The sequence below is a fragment of the Nicotiana sylvestris genome, chromosome 1 (genome assembly GCF_000393655.2).
Source record: "Nicotiana sylvestris chromosome 1, ASM39365v2, whole genome shotgun sequence".
Lineage (NCBI taxonomy): Eukaryota > Viridiplantae > Streptophyta > Magnoliopsida > Solanales > Solanaceae > Nicotiana > Nicotiana sylvestris.
Genome location: NC_091057.1, coordinates 125237709 through 125251645, shown reverse-complemented (window position 1 = coordinate 125251645; position 13937 = coordinate 125237709).

Here is a 13937-nt window from a genome sequence, read left to right as displayed (position 1 = left end):
GCTACTTATTAGTGGTGCAGAGTTGGTTGTGATCACTTTTTGGCACTGTTGCCGGGGACCTAACGGTTTTGGCTATCTATTTAGTTAGTTTTGTGTATTGTTCTTCTTTCCTTATTTGTTACTTACTTGTTTGTGTTACTACTCAGGTACCGATATGGCATTGAATAACGCTAATGACCCTCTTGGAAACATGATTGCTGGGGAGGAGGTAGATGATGTTGAACAAGATGAGGTGCCTCTTGTACCTCAAGGACAACGTAGAGGCCGCAATGCCAATGCTAATACAAATGACAATATTCCAGACCCTCCTCCGCCACCTCCAAGAGTGGCTCCCAGAGTACTTCCGAATCAGGGTTATGCAAGTGTTATTGTCCAAACCAGAATCCGAGCGGGCAACTTTCAGATAACCAATGTGACGTTGACCTTACTTGAGCAGTGTGGGTACTTCACGGGCGTTGCGGATCAAAATTCCTACAAACATCTCAAGGGGTTCGTAGATATATGCTGAGGGAGAAAACAATCGAATGTGTCCGAGGATGATCTTAGGTTGAGACTTTTCCCATTCTAACTTTGGGGGAAGACATTAGATTGGCTCGAGAGACTCCCCAACCATTCCATCACAACATGGGATGAGTTGGTGGATAAATTCATTTCTAAATTCTTTTCACCCGGGCATATGGCGGCACTATGAGATGAGATATTGGCTTTCAAGCAAGAGCCCACAGAACCTTTGCATGAGATTTAGGAGTGGTGTAGAACGATGGTGAAGGAATGCCCCAATAATGATATGACTGATGCTATGATCCAACAAACTTTCTACCGGGGCATCAATACAACAAATCAATGCATAGTGAACCAACTTGCCGGGGGAAACTTTATGAAGCTGTCATATGATGAGGAATGTAATGTACTTGATGAGATGGCTGACACTTCTTCTGCATGGCAAAGTAGAGCTAATGTGCCGCGAGGCGACCCTACGGTTATTCATTTGCACAAGGAATTACATGACCACGGGCAAGCTATAGCGGAGTTGACAACTACTATGAATCAATTGCCTAAGGCACAGTTACAACAAGTCCAAAATCCTCACTAAGTGAATGCCATGGAGGGTGTTAATATGCTTGTCAATAAGAGAAAGCAAAGAAGGCAACAAAACTAAGGGAATTCTGAGCAATTTGATGATGCATGTGATGGTTTTAAAGTGATGGCTATGATGACCAAAGTGAAGAGGTTCAATATGTAAACAACTATCAAGGCTAACGGGGCAACTCTTCCAACCAACAACAGTGGCGACCTTAAAGCAATTGGGGACACCAACAACAAAATAGTGGTAATTGGGGGAACAACAACCAAAACAACAACTGGGGCAATCAGAACAACAATCAAGGCAACCAAAGGAATTGGAATGGTAATAACGATAATTGGGGTGGCAATAATAATCAAGGAGGATGGAATAATGGAAACCAAGGAAATCGGGGGCAAGGCTTTCAAAGGCCCCCAATGTACCAACAACCGAACAATCCACCACCATTTCAATCTCAAGGTCCTAGTTCTTCGGGTAATGATATGGGTAGAATTGAAATGATGTTCGAGCAGATGATGAAGAAGAATATGGATTCTGATGCACAGTTAGCTTCTCACAACACCTCTATCTGAAACTTGGAGTGCAATTAGGCCAAATCTCTCAGTCATTGAATACTCTCCCGAAGGGTGCTCTACCAAGTGATACGGTAGTGAACCCAAAGGGTGGGAACAATCATGTTATGGCAGTTACAACAAGAAGTGGGAGAGGCGGTGATGTGAATGCATCTAAGCAAAAGCAAGTCGTAGATGGTGATGTTGAGTTGCAAGGTGACGAAGTCCCTTTGGTAGTTGAAGATGTGGTTGATGAAAATATGAACAATGAAGTGAGGATTGATATTCAAGAAGTCGAGGTGGAAACTCAAAATGATGTGAACCCATCTAGGGAACACATAATTGACATGCCGGAGCTGGTTGTGCCAAAAGCCAAGGCTCCTTTGCCAAGGACACCTCCACCTTATCCTCAAAGGCTCACGAAGTAGAAGAATGATAATCAGTTTAAAAAGTTCATTGATATGATGAAAAACTTATCTATTAATGTGCCTTTGGTGGAGGCACTTAAACAAATGCTGGGTTATGCAAAATTCATGAAAGACTTGGTTACAAAGAAGTGTTCTATGGATTGTGAAAATATAAAGATGACTCACCAAGTTAGTGCTATAGTGCATTCAGTGGCCCCGAAGCTTGAAGATACCGGTGCTTTTACCATTCCTTGCATTACTAGGAGTGCGGATTTTGTCAAGGCTCTATGTGACTTGGGAGCTAGTATCAATTTGATGTCGTACTCGGTTTTCAAAACTTTGAGTATCGGGCAACCTAGGCTAACCTCAATAAGACTTCAAATGGCGGATCGATCGATGAAGCGACCTTTGGGCTTTTTTGATAACGTGCTTGTCCGAGTGGACAAATTCATATTACCGGATGACTTTGTGATTTTGGATTGTGAGGTGGACTATGAGGTTCCTATTATCTTGGGAAGGCCTTTCCTTGCAACGGGGAAGGCATTAGCTGATGTTGAAGCGGGTGAGCTCACTTTCCGAGTGGGAGATGAAAAGGACGTCTTTCATGTGTGCAAATCTATGAAGCAGCCCAGTAGTACCAGGTGTGCTCTTTTGTTGACCTCGTCACAGCAGTGATAATTGATCACACCAGTGCAATGATCAATGTGGAGGACCCATTGGAAGCCGTATTGTTAAATCTTGATGTCAATGAGGATGCAAGCCGAGTGGAGTGTGTGAATGCTTTACATGAAATGGGCTCTTATTCCTATGAGCCTAGAAAATTGTCTTTGGATCTTGAAAAACGGAAAACACCACCAACAAAACCATTAATTGAGAAGCCACCGGTGTTGGAGTTGAAACCACTGCCTCCATAGCTCAGGTATGAGTTCTTGGGCTCAAATTCTACTTTACTAGTTATTCTTTCTTTTTGCCTTACTAACATGTAGGTTGAGGCCACTTTGGCAGTGCTTCAAAAGCAGAAAAGGGAAATTGGATGGACGTTGGCTGACATTCGGGGAATAAGCCCCGCATTCTATATGCACAAAATTATCTTGGAGGATGATGCAAAGACTTCCTTGGAGCATCAAAGAAGATTGAATGAGACAATGCAGGAAGTGGTGAAGAAAGAAGTAATCAAGTGGTTGGATGCTGGTGTTGTGTACCCCATTTCCGATAGCTCATGGATTTCTCCGGTGCAATGTGTACCGAAAAAGGACAACAATGAACTTATTCCTACTCGGACAGTTACTAGATGGAGGGTATGTATAGACTTCCGGAAGCTAAACAAGGTGATCCGAAAGGATCATTTCCCATTGTCATTCCTTGACCAAATGCTTGATCGTCTTACGGGGCGTGCTTATTATTGCTTTTTGGATGGATACTCGGGGTATAATCAAATATTAATTTCCCTAGATGACCAAGAGAAGACCACATTTACCTGTACATATGGAACCTTCGCTTTCTCTCGGATGTCGTTCGGGTTGTGTAATGCTCCGGCGACCTTCCAACGATGCATGATAGCTATTTTCACTGACATGGTGGAAGATATCTTGGAGGTCTTCATGGATTATTTCAGTGTGGTTGGTGATTCCTTTGAAGGGTGTTTGAGAAATTTGGATAGAGTATTAGCCCGATGTGAATACACCAATCTCGTGCTTAATTGGGAAAAATATCACTTCATGGTGGAGAAAGGCATAATGTTGGGCCACAAGATTTCAAAGAATGGAATTGAAGTTGACAAAGCCAAGATAGAGGTGATTTCAAGGCTTCCTCCCCCCATTTCCATCAAGGGGGTGAGGAGCTTTCTTGGGCACGTGGGGTTCTACCGGAGGTTTATAAAGGATTTTTCAAAGGTGGTAAACCCCTTGTGCAAACTACTAGAAAATGATGCAAAGTTTGTGTTCTATAAGGGATGTATGCAAGCATTTGAGCTTCTCAAGTTTAAGTTGACCACTACCCCAATCCTTACCGCACCAAATTGGAGCTTGCCTTTCGAGCTCATGTGTGACGTAAGTGACATTGCGGTTGGGGCTGTATTGGGTCAAAAGGTTAACAAGATGTTTCATCCAGTGTATTACGCAAGCAAGACCATGAATGAGGGTCAAAGGAACTACACAGTTACCGAGAAAGAGTTGTTGGCTATAGTGTTTGTAATGAAAAAGTTTTGGCCGTATCTTATGGGGGCCAAGTTCATAGTGCACACCGATCATGCCACCCTTAGGTACTTGATGACAAAGAAAGACTCCAAGGCAAGATTGATGCGATGGGTGTTACTACTTCAAGAGTTCGATCTAGAAATTGTGGACCGGAAAGGTAGTGAGAACCAAGTGGTGGACCACTTGTCCTGTTTGGAGGAGGAGGGGAGGCCTTGTGAAGGCCTTGTGATCAATGATTCATTTCCCGATGAACAACTCCTTGCGGTGTCAATGAATGATATGCCATGGTTTGCCTATGTTGCCAATTACCTTTTGACTAGAGTAATCCCGTATGAGCTCTCTTCTAACAAAAAGAAGAAGCTCAAGCGGGATAGTTTGGATTTCTATTGGGATGAGCCATACTTGTTCAAGATTTGCACGGATGGTGTGATTCGTAGATGTTTCCTAGAGTAAGAACAATTAAGTATCTTAGAGGCTTGCCATTCTTCACCCTATGGTGGCCATCACGGTGGGGTGAAGACCGCCTTGAAAGTTCTTAGTTGTGGATTCTATTGGTCAACCTTGTTCAAAGATGCGGGTGATTTTGTGAAGAGGTGTGATGAATGCCAAAGAGCGGGTGGAATTTCAAAAAGGGATGAGATGTCTCTCAATACCATCCTTGAAGTGGATATCTTTGATGTTTGGGTCATCAATTTCATAGGTCCATTTGTTAGCTCTTGTGGGAATACTTACATTCTCGTGGCAGTTGACTATGTCTCAAAATGGGTTGAAGCCGTGGCTTTGCCTAACAATGAAGCCTGGAGTGTTGTTGCATTTCTTAAGAAGAGCATTTTCACAAGGTTTGGCACTCCCCGTGCGATTATTAGTGATGGGGGAACTCATTTTTGCAATAAAGATTTTGACACGTTGCTTTCTAAGTACGGTGTCAATCATAACATTTCTACCCCCTATCACCCTCAAGCAAGTGGTCAAGTGGAAGTCTCCAACCGGGAAATCAAAGGTATATTTTCAAATACGGTCAATGCAAATAGGACCGATTGGTCGAAGAAGTTGGATGACGCTCTATGGGCTTATCAGATGGCTTACAAAACTTCGATTGGTATGTCTCCGTATCGGTTGGTGTTTGGAAAAGCTTGCCATCTATCGGTTGAGTTAAAGCACAAAGCCATGTGGGTTTAGAGGAAGCTTAATCTTAAGTGGGATGTTGCAGCCAATCTTCATGTGGAGCAGCTCAATGAACTTGATGAATTTAGATTCCATACCTACTCCAGTTTGTCCTTATATAAGGACAAGATGAAGTACCTTCATGATAAATATGCTCGTGGAAAGGAGTTCAAAGTAGGTGATTCGGTTCTCTTGTTCAACTACCGGTTACGTCTGTTTCCAGGAAAGCTCAAATCCAAATGGAGTGGACCGTTTGAAGTTGTGTTTGTGACTCCTTTTGGTGCTCTTGATTTGAAAAATAAAAATGGTGAAGTCTTCAGAGTTAATGGGCACTGGGTTAAGAATTATCTTGGGAAAATTGATGACATCCATGTGGTGGCGCTCCTTCATTTCAAATGATGTGATGGTAATATGTGTCGTGTCGCAACGTTAAATTAGGCATTTCTTGGGAGGCAACCCATGTTATTTTCTTCTTTTTTCTTTAATTTTCTTTGTAGTAGAGGATTGATTGTTGGGCTAACTGGTTGTAAGATGTTACAGGGTTGTGTTGATACTGCAGTAAACAGTGGAATAAATGCATAGGTCTCTGAAGTTTCCAGTGCGACCACAATACATTTGGTGCGGACCGCACTGGTGTAGGTAAAATTAAGCCTCTATGAAGTTTGCCACCGTAGCCGCACTACATTTTGTGCGGTCTGCGGTGGACCTCTGCGACCGCATTCCATTTTGTGCGGACCGTAGAGCGTTGCCTTCTCAAACTTGAACAAAGCAGGGCAGTACGGACCACAGTCCATTTTGTGTGGTCCACACTGGTTGGTGAGAATGGGCCCCAGGGTTTTTCTATAAATAGACCCTGAGGGACCCGTTTTACTCTTTTAACAAAATTCGAACCTTAGAGCTTATAAACACTGTTCATTCATATATCTGCTCGTAATTAACTGCGTAGGATCATCATTCCTCAATTCCTCTCATAACTGGTAACTTTGAAATCATTTTTTCTCCTTGTTAATTTTGTAATTTTGTTTAATTTTTTTTCTTAGCTTCTTTTCTTCTTCCTCTCATATTTATTTTAATTGACTAGGCTAGAGTAGTTAAATTTTGAATTCATGAGGACTTTGTTAGTTTAATCGACTGGGAAACGATTTAGGGACACTAATTAGGTGGAAAATTGGACTTTAAGGCAAAATTTCATGAACCCTAATTTAGTGTCGTTGTTGGGCACTCATTGCAGACCGCGGTCATTTTTGTGCGATCCGCAGTACCATTTTGTGTGGACCGCACTGAAGAACTTCTGGGAAGCTGAACATTGGGCAGTGCGGCCGCACTACATTTTGTGCGGTCCGCACTGGCCCCTGTACGACTACACTACTATTTTGTGCGGTCCGCTGTCACGATATAGAGGGTGGGTATTCTGAACCCCACCCCTGTGCGAACTGCAGTCAATTTTATGCGGTCTGCACTGACCTCTATGTGGCCGCACTCCATTTTGTGTGGTCCGCACTGGGCTATTTTTGCAACTGTATGCAATTCTTCATGCCTGATCTGCAACTCATTCTGTAACACTGCTTTCAACTATTGCAATGTTATTAACGAGTTCATTTGATTGTGCTTGCAGGCTATGGTTAAACAACAAGGAAAAGGCTCGAAACAACCCGACAGAGGTGAATCCTCCCGGGGTGGAAAACAGAAAATGGTCAAACTCACTCCCCAAGCTAGGAAAAACATCAAGAACATGAGGAAGGCCATAAAAGCGGCTGACAGAGCCATTGAAATGTTGGGGAGTGAGTACGAGCCCTCTCGGGAGATCTCTTCGGACTCAATCCCAGAATACATCCCGTATCCGAAGAAGGCCAGAAACAGGGACACTCCTCCCCCTTCCCTCACTGCCCAAGCATCAATGAACATTTCTTCTGGGTCGTCTGAGGGCTCAGGTGAAGGTAGTGGGGAATACTCCACCTCTCCCACAGCTTCATTATCCGGGGAGGGTGCAGAAGGAGGTGATGAGGATATTCAGGGAGATGAGGAAATAGAAGAAGGGGGTGTGCCTCAGGTGGGAGGTGTTGCTAGAACTAGGAAACCCGAAGCTTGGGAGTATAGGTTTGTAAGTGAAGTGGTGTACCATAAGTTTAGGGAGTGGTGGCCGGTGAGAAAGTTTATACTTGAGCGGAGTTTCATTGACAAAGATTTACTACCCCACAACCCCAACGTGCAGAGACAATTTAGAACTAGAGTGGGTTGGGAGCACTTCCTAGATGTTTGTGTGGACACCAACGAACACTTGGTCAAGGAGTTTTATTGCAATGTAGCCCACATAAAAAAGGGCTCCTAAGTGACCAAAGTCCGGAACCTCAAGGTGTTATTTGATGGGAAGTCGATTAATGAATATCTGGGCTTCAATGAGGAGGATCAGACTCTGTATATGGCGAAGATAGAGATGGGTGAGGAGGTCCGTCCATGGCTAGCACAGTACCTAGCAATCTCAGGTACCGTCCTTGATTGGTTAACTGGTGGGGTCAAAATATTGAGAAGGACCTTGAACTTTGAAGCGAGGGGATGAGAGACTTTTGTTTGAAACTGGTTAGACCCTACCACTCATGACAACACCCTTCCTCTCCACCGGGTTGTATTTGTTGCTTCGATTATGGCGGGGTACCCCATAAATGTGGCAAATGTGATGTCTTGGATTATCACTATTGTGGGCGCGGAGCATGACTGGAACTATCCTTTCCCCAGTTTCCTCACAAAGTACTTCTGGGACCTGAATGTGGACAAAAGGCCCTATGATATCAAGGTCAAGGCGACAACCCCATTTTCCTGGTATAGCATGAAGGGGGATGACAACCCCAAGAGCAAGAACTACAAAGTACCAGCTACTGCTCCAACTGGCTAGTATGAGGAGCCGGTTGAGGTAGTGGCTTCTACTGATCATACCTCCACATCTCCAGATATCCCTCCCGGTCCATCCGCATCCTCAACCATTCCTCCTGGACCATCCATATCAGCAGGCCCGGAGATCCCATCTACCCCGGCCCTTTGAGTATCAACAACTGGATGCAGAATGCCTCATCCAAGTTGTCCATTTTGACTACTACTATAGAGGCTCAGTCGGTTCCCCTAGCTCTATAGGTGCCACAGCCGATAGAGGATGTGCTCAAGGAGATACTTGACAACCAGAAGAAGATCCTCGATACTCAGGCTGCGCTCTCAAAGGCAGTCGATTCACATAGCCAGGCTCTCAAGGAGCTTTCTAAGGAGAATATGAAGCTGTGAAAGACACGGGCCTCTAAGGAGTCCGTGAAGGTGCTGCTGGAAGATGTTGATAGACTGAAGGCAGACCATCTTCCTTTAGGCTTGTTGGTTGGTGACCTAGTGCCAGCAGCTCACCCACAGCCGGATCAGACACAGAGGCCTCCGAAGAGGAGGAGGAGGATTCCTAGAGTTGATGATGCTATCATCCAGTTGGCGGACCCACCGGAGATTTCCTTCAGTCAGCCATAGGATGTACCAGTTCCAGAGCTTGTCGAGGTCCAGGCCCAGGTCCCAGGAGCAGAGGAGCAGACCACCGGGAACCAATCTGAGGTTCCCGAGCACAGAGAGGACCCATGGACCACCCATGATCCTATGCAGACAGATAGGGCTTAGGGAGTCTTCTATATCCTTTTTCTCTATCTTTTTTGGTGCTTATTTAGGCTAGTTGGCATTGGGGACAATGCCAGCTTTCATTTGAGGGGGTAGGCCCTACTATTCATTTGATGGATGACTGTATATATATTGATACATTTTTATGCTTTCTTGATTTTTCATCTTTGGTCTGTATATAATTTGATATTTAGTTACATTTATTGCACTTTTATTTTACATTGGGTCTGTATATAAAGTTATTTCACATTGTATATATTCAACCCATCCGTTATATATTCAAATCCCTTCTTGTATATTCATTCTATTTTCCGTAATTTTTTTTGTTTTTATCTTCTTATTTATATTCGTAGCTTTTTGTTTTGTTTTGGACGTTTTCAATAAGCCTTTGGTTTTCTTAATGTCACGGTTCTTTCCAAAGGTGGAGTGTTGTGTGAACCGAGTGGCTCTTCCCAATGATGGATGGCGTGACAACCTTCTTAAAGGTTTGATCCATTTTCCTTTTTGTTTTAGTAGTTTGTAGTTAAAGATACCTCAAGCAAAGCTTCACTTAGGCCTAGCACATTTGCCTTTGATCTCATGATCAAAAACAAGTTGTTGTGTTTAGGATGGTAAAAATTGTGACCTTGAGACTCTTGTGTTGACCAATAATCATCAAGTGGTTTTTCGGGACCATTGTGTGCTCAAATTGTATCTAAGGTCGTTGTGGGCCCCCAACTCTATGTCTTTAGCAATCCCTTAGCTTGTGTGGTGAGTAATTGAATTGCGAGTCCAAGTCCCGAGCCATTGGTCTAGAACTTGCCCTGAATGTTTGTTGAGGAGAAATCCTAAGTGAATTTTGACTTGAGACATGATTATAGGCTCTCCTTGATCCAAATGATAGTTTGAACAATTCTATAGCCTACCAATGATATGATCCCTAGTTAACCCTTTTGAGACTTAGACCTTTTTCTTTCAAGAACCATGATACAAGCCTATACCGGTTCTAAAAGATATCCTCTCTTGGAACCCGATCTTTCCTTTAGCACATGACAAAAGTATAAGTTTGGGGGGAGAGACGAGGATGACAACAAAGTGGTAAAAAGGCACAAAAATAAAAAAAAAGAAAAAAAAGGAAAGACAATGAAATAGAAAGAAAAGCAAAAAGACAAAAAGAATGTTCAAAATGAAAAAGAATAAAAAGGGATTCAAGAAAAAAAGTAAAGAATTAAAGGTGTGGAATGTTGATAAAGGAGAAAAAAAAGGTTTGAAATGCATAAGATAAAGTGACAGTATGTCTCTTTAACCCCTTAGAAAGAAGTGAAATGACTCAAAGAGTCAAGAGAATGTGTGCCAAATGAATCAAAAGAAGTGCTAAGGAAAGATAGAACCTACTTAGACCAAAACATGTCCTACCCTGAACCAAAAGCCTTCACAATATCTCCACAAAAGCCCTATATGATCTCGAGTTGAATGAAGCTTACATTAGTGGATACTCACATAAGGGGCAAGCATATGGTACTTAGAGCCGGACTTGTGACTTTTTCTTGAGAGAGATGAGTGAATTTCCATTAGCCTCGTTTTACGTGCCAATACTCTAAAGGTGAGGTTTGCTTTGGGAGAGTTGAGGATGTGTGAGTTTGGGTTCCACAATGACCAAAGTAATTGAGAGAGTTCTTTGATGTGTTGAGTCAACTCCTGAAGCTCTTGTGTCGCACTTGATCCATGGTTTTTCAAAGGTTAAATGTTGTTAATGACTCATTTGTATTGAGGGCAATTGTTAGTCCCAATTAATGCTAGTGAGGTTGCTTTAGGACAACTAAAAATTTCTTGGATTTTCTATTAAGGGATGGGTCTTGTGAGCACGTGATTTACGCCCAATATGAATTACTCCCACAAATTCAAAACAAAATAATTTTTTTTTCCATTGTTTGCAATTTCGTGGATTTTTATGGCATTTTCTATCATTTGTTTGCATTTGTCTGTGCATGTTTATTTTATTTAATTAATGAAAAATACAAAAATATGTCGAATTTGCATTTAGGATTTAACTTTGCATTTTTGAATTAAGTAGTACATTAGTTATTTTACAAGAGTTGAAAAATCACAAAAATAATTTAATTTGCACTCTTTAATTTTAACTTTGATTTTGAGTAATCTTCTTTTAATTTATTTTTTAATTAATTGTGATAATTTTTATTTAGGTTTAATTAGTGTTTTTCAGGTTAATTAGGTTCTAGGATTTAATATAGATTTTAATTTAACTTTGAAAAAAAGAAGAAAAAGAATTATTTTGAAAAAAAGAAAGGAATTAAAAAGTTAGAAAGTTGGGTTGTCTTGTTTTAATTTGTCCAAGCCAAATGTGAATTCCCTCACCCCAGCCCAATTACACCAAGACCCACGCCCCAAACCCGCTTGCTGACCCGACCCACGCCAATTATAATACCAAAAAAGACCAAGAGCCTTAATCTCTAACACCCCATCAGCGCGCAGTGTTCTTCTTCTCCAAGAAGACACTCGAACCAAGCTCCAAATCCAGTCCAAATTTGGGCGAGTGAATCCCAAATCCTTAACCCATGTGTTCCTCCTTCTTTGCTCATCACCATTTCTAACGGTTTCTGACACCGAAGATTCTCCTTCCTTTCACTCGCTTGATTTTGAGGTAAGGCACGCGATTGGAAGGTCCTAGAGACGATTTGTTGGATGAGTGTGAGACATTGGATTGATTTTGTTCAATCTGAGCCCCACATCATCAGGGGTTTGTTTTATAAGGGATCGGATCCGATTTTGAAAAGAGATTGTTTTTTGGGAGGGAGACTGGAAAAAAGTTTCTTCAGAGAGGATTTTGGAGAAATTTCTTCCGAAAACGTGAGGAAAAATTAGTGCTAAAAGTTTCCTCCGTCTTTTCCATTGTTCTTTTTCTTTTTCATATATGAGAACAAAAAAATATATGTATTATGGAGGTTTCATGATTTCAATGGATGTCAGCTTCATTTAGCATTTCGAAATAATAGAGTCTTTTTCACTTCGATTCTATTTTTTGGACGAACAATGGAATTCATCGAGAGGCGTGAATCTGTTGCTGTTCATTGAGTTATAGTTGTTCTCTCTTAGCTCTGTGGTGCTTTCATTCCCGGAACACATAGATTCATTTTCTTTTCATTTTGTTGTGTTTCTCGCAAGGTATGAAACTCCGATCTTTTGTATCGAGTGTATTAAGAATGTTATATCTTTGAAAATTGTACCCATAGTCCATTTATAGGGTAATGAACTTCTCTTGTGTTGGCTTCCCATCTCTGATTTTGATTGAATGCATGTTTGAACCTCGAATGGCCAAAGTTTTGTGATCAACAAGAACGCTATAGATTCTGATTTTGCCTTAATGATGTTCTATATTTTTGTTTTGCTAGGTCAAAGGATTAAATTGTTGGTTTAAGTCGTATATGGCCTAAATCTGATGGTTGAAGTTCTGCGCTAAGGTTTATTGTGAAAACACTAGCCATGAATCTGATGTTTGTGATCGATCAGGGGTAGTTCTGCTCTCTTTTTAACGTATTGTAATGTTGAAAGTGATCTAGGTGTTGAAGTCAATCACAACTTCACGCAATTAGGTTCAGTCTCTTTCTCTTTTATTAGGTCTGTTTGGAGTTGATTTTCTTTCTGCAAAAATCTGTCCCTAGGAGATTGTCGGGAACAATGCGAGTTGATGCTTGATTACCTTCTTTTAACATTCTTTTAGTTTACTTATAGTAGTGTATTATTGGCATCTAGACTAGAAAACGTCTTTGTTTCTTTTCTAAAAAGTTGCATCGACAGTGAAGTTCGTGTGATTTAAGTTCTGGAGCTGCGATCGAAACTTGTCGCGTGATTGTAATCAATATATATAACTTCTTGAAGTTGTGGATGTGAGTTTTAAATACTGAGACACCAATTTTGTTAGTCCATTCTGAATATGGTGTTCATGTATTTCGTTGAAATGTGAATCGTCTAGTTCATGGTCGTGTATGCGTTTATTTGGTTGCATTAGTTTGATGTTTGGTTTGGTTCACCAGTTTCCTTCCACGAAGTTCTCTAGTGTTTGAAGTGCCTTTCCAGTAAATCAATGGTTCATTTGGTCTCTGTTCAAATCACATATGCTAGGTGGAAATCTGGACTCCTTTAAATTCATTTCCTCTCAATTTTAGCCTAGATCCTTTTGAATCTTTTTATCAATGTTTTAGTGTTGGTGAGCCGAGTCTGAAATTGAATAGTTTAATCCATTAAGAGTTTGTCTTTCCTGATTCCCCTTAGTTCTCAAATGAGCAGTCTGCTAGAAGTGTTAAGGTCATTTTGACAAAGCTCGCACTAAGTCATGTTCTGTGTGCCTAGTTTGAAATTCAAACGCTTTCATTAAACTGTGTCCATACGAATAGCAATTGTCATGAAACTGGGACCTAAAATGGGTATGTTTAAGGAGTTTGATTGAAATTCTGGTTTCTTGTGAGTTCTGAAGAACTGTAGCACGAGATGCATGGCACAAATTCGTGTTGTGATCTATCTTAGACTTGTTAATCATCGTGATATTGGGAGTGTGTAGAGTATTGAAATGTGCTGTTAGCTCGAAGGAGAGTATAGAATTGTACAGTGGCTTTGGAAACTACTATAGAAATGGATCTAACACACTAATATGAGATTATTTCCATATCAATACGTTGAGTGCCAATGATTTCAATATCAGATTTGTGAAGCTGATTCCATAATGCATTTCCTTGTTTCTGTCTCTCCTATGGATTTGAGATTTCATTGTGTGAGTTATGTTTTGTCGAATTATTATGTTAAAAAAATATTTTTATGTTTTATTGTATCATGTAATTAAAATGAACTGAGTAACTGCAACATTTTGGATAAATAAGACTGCACCTGAAGATATTATGAAAGT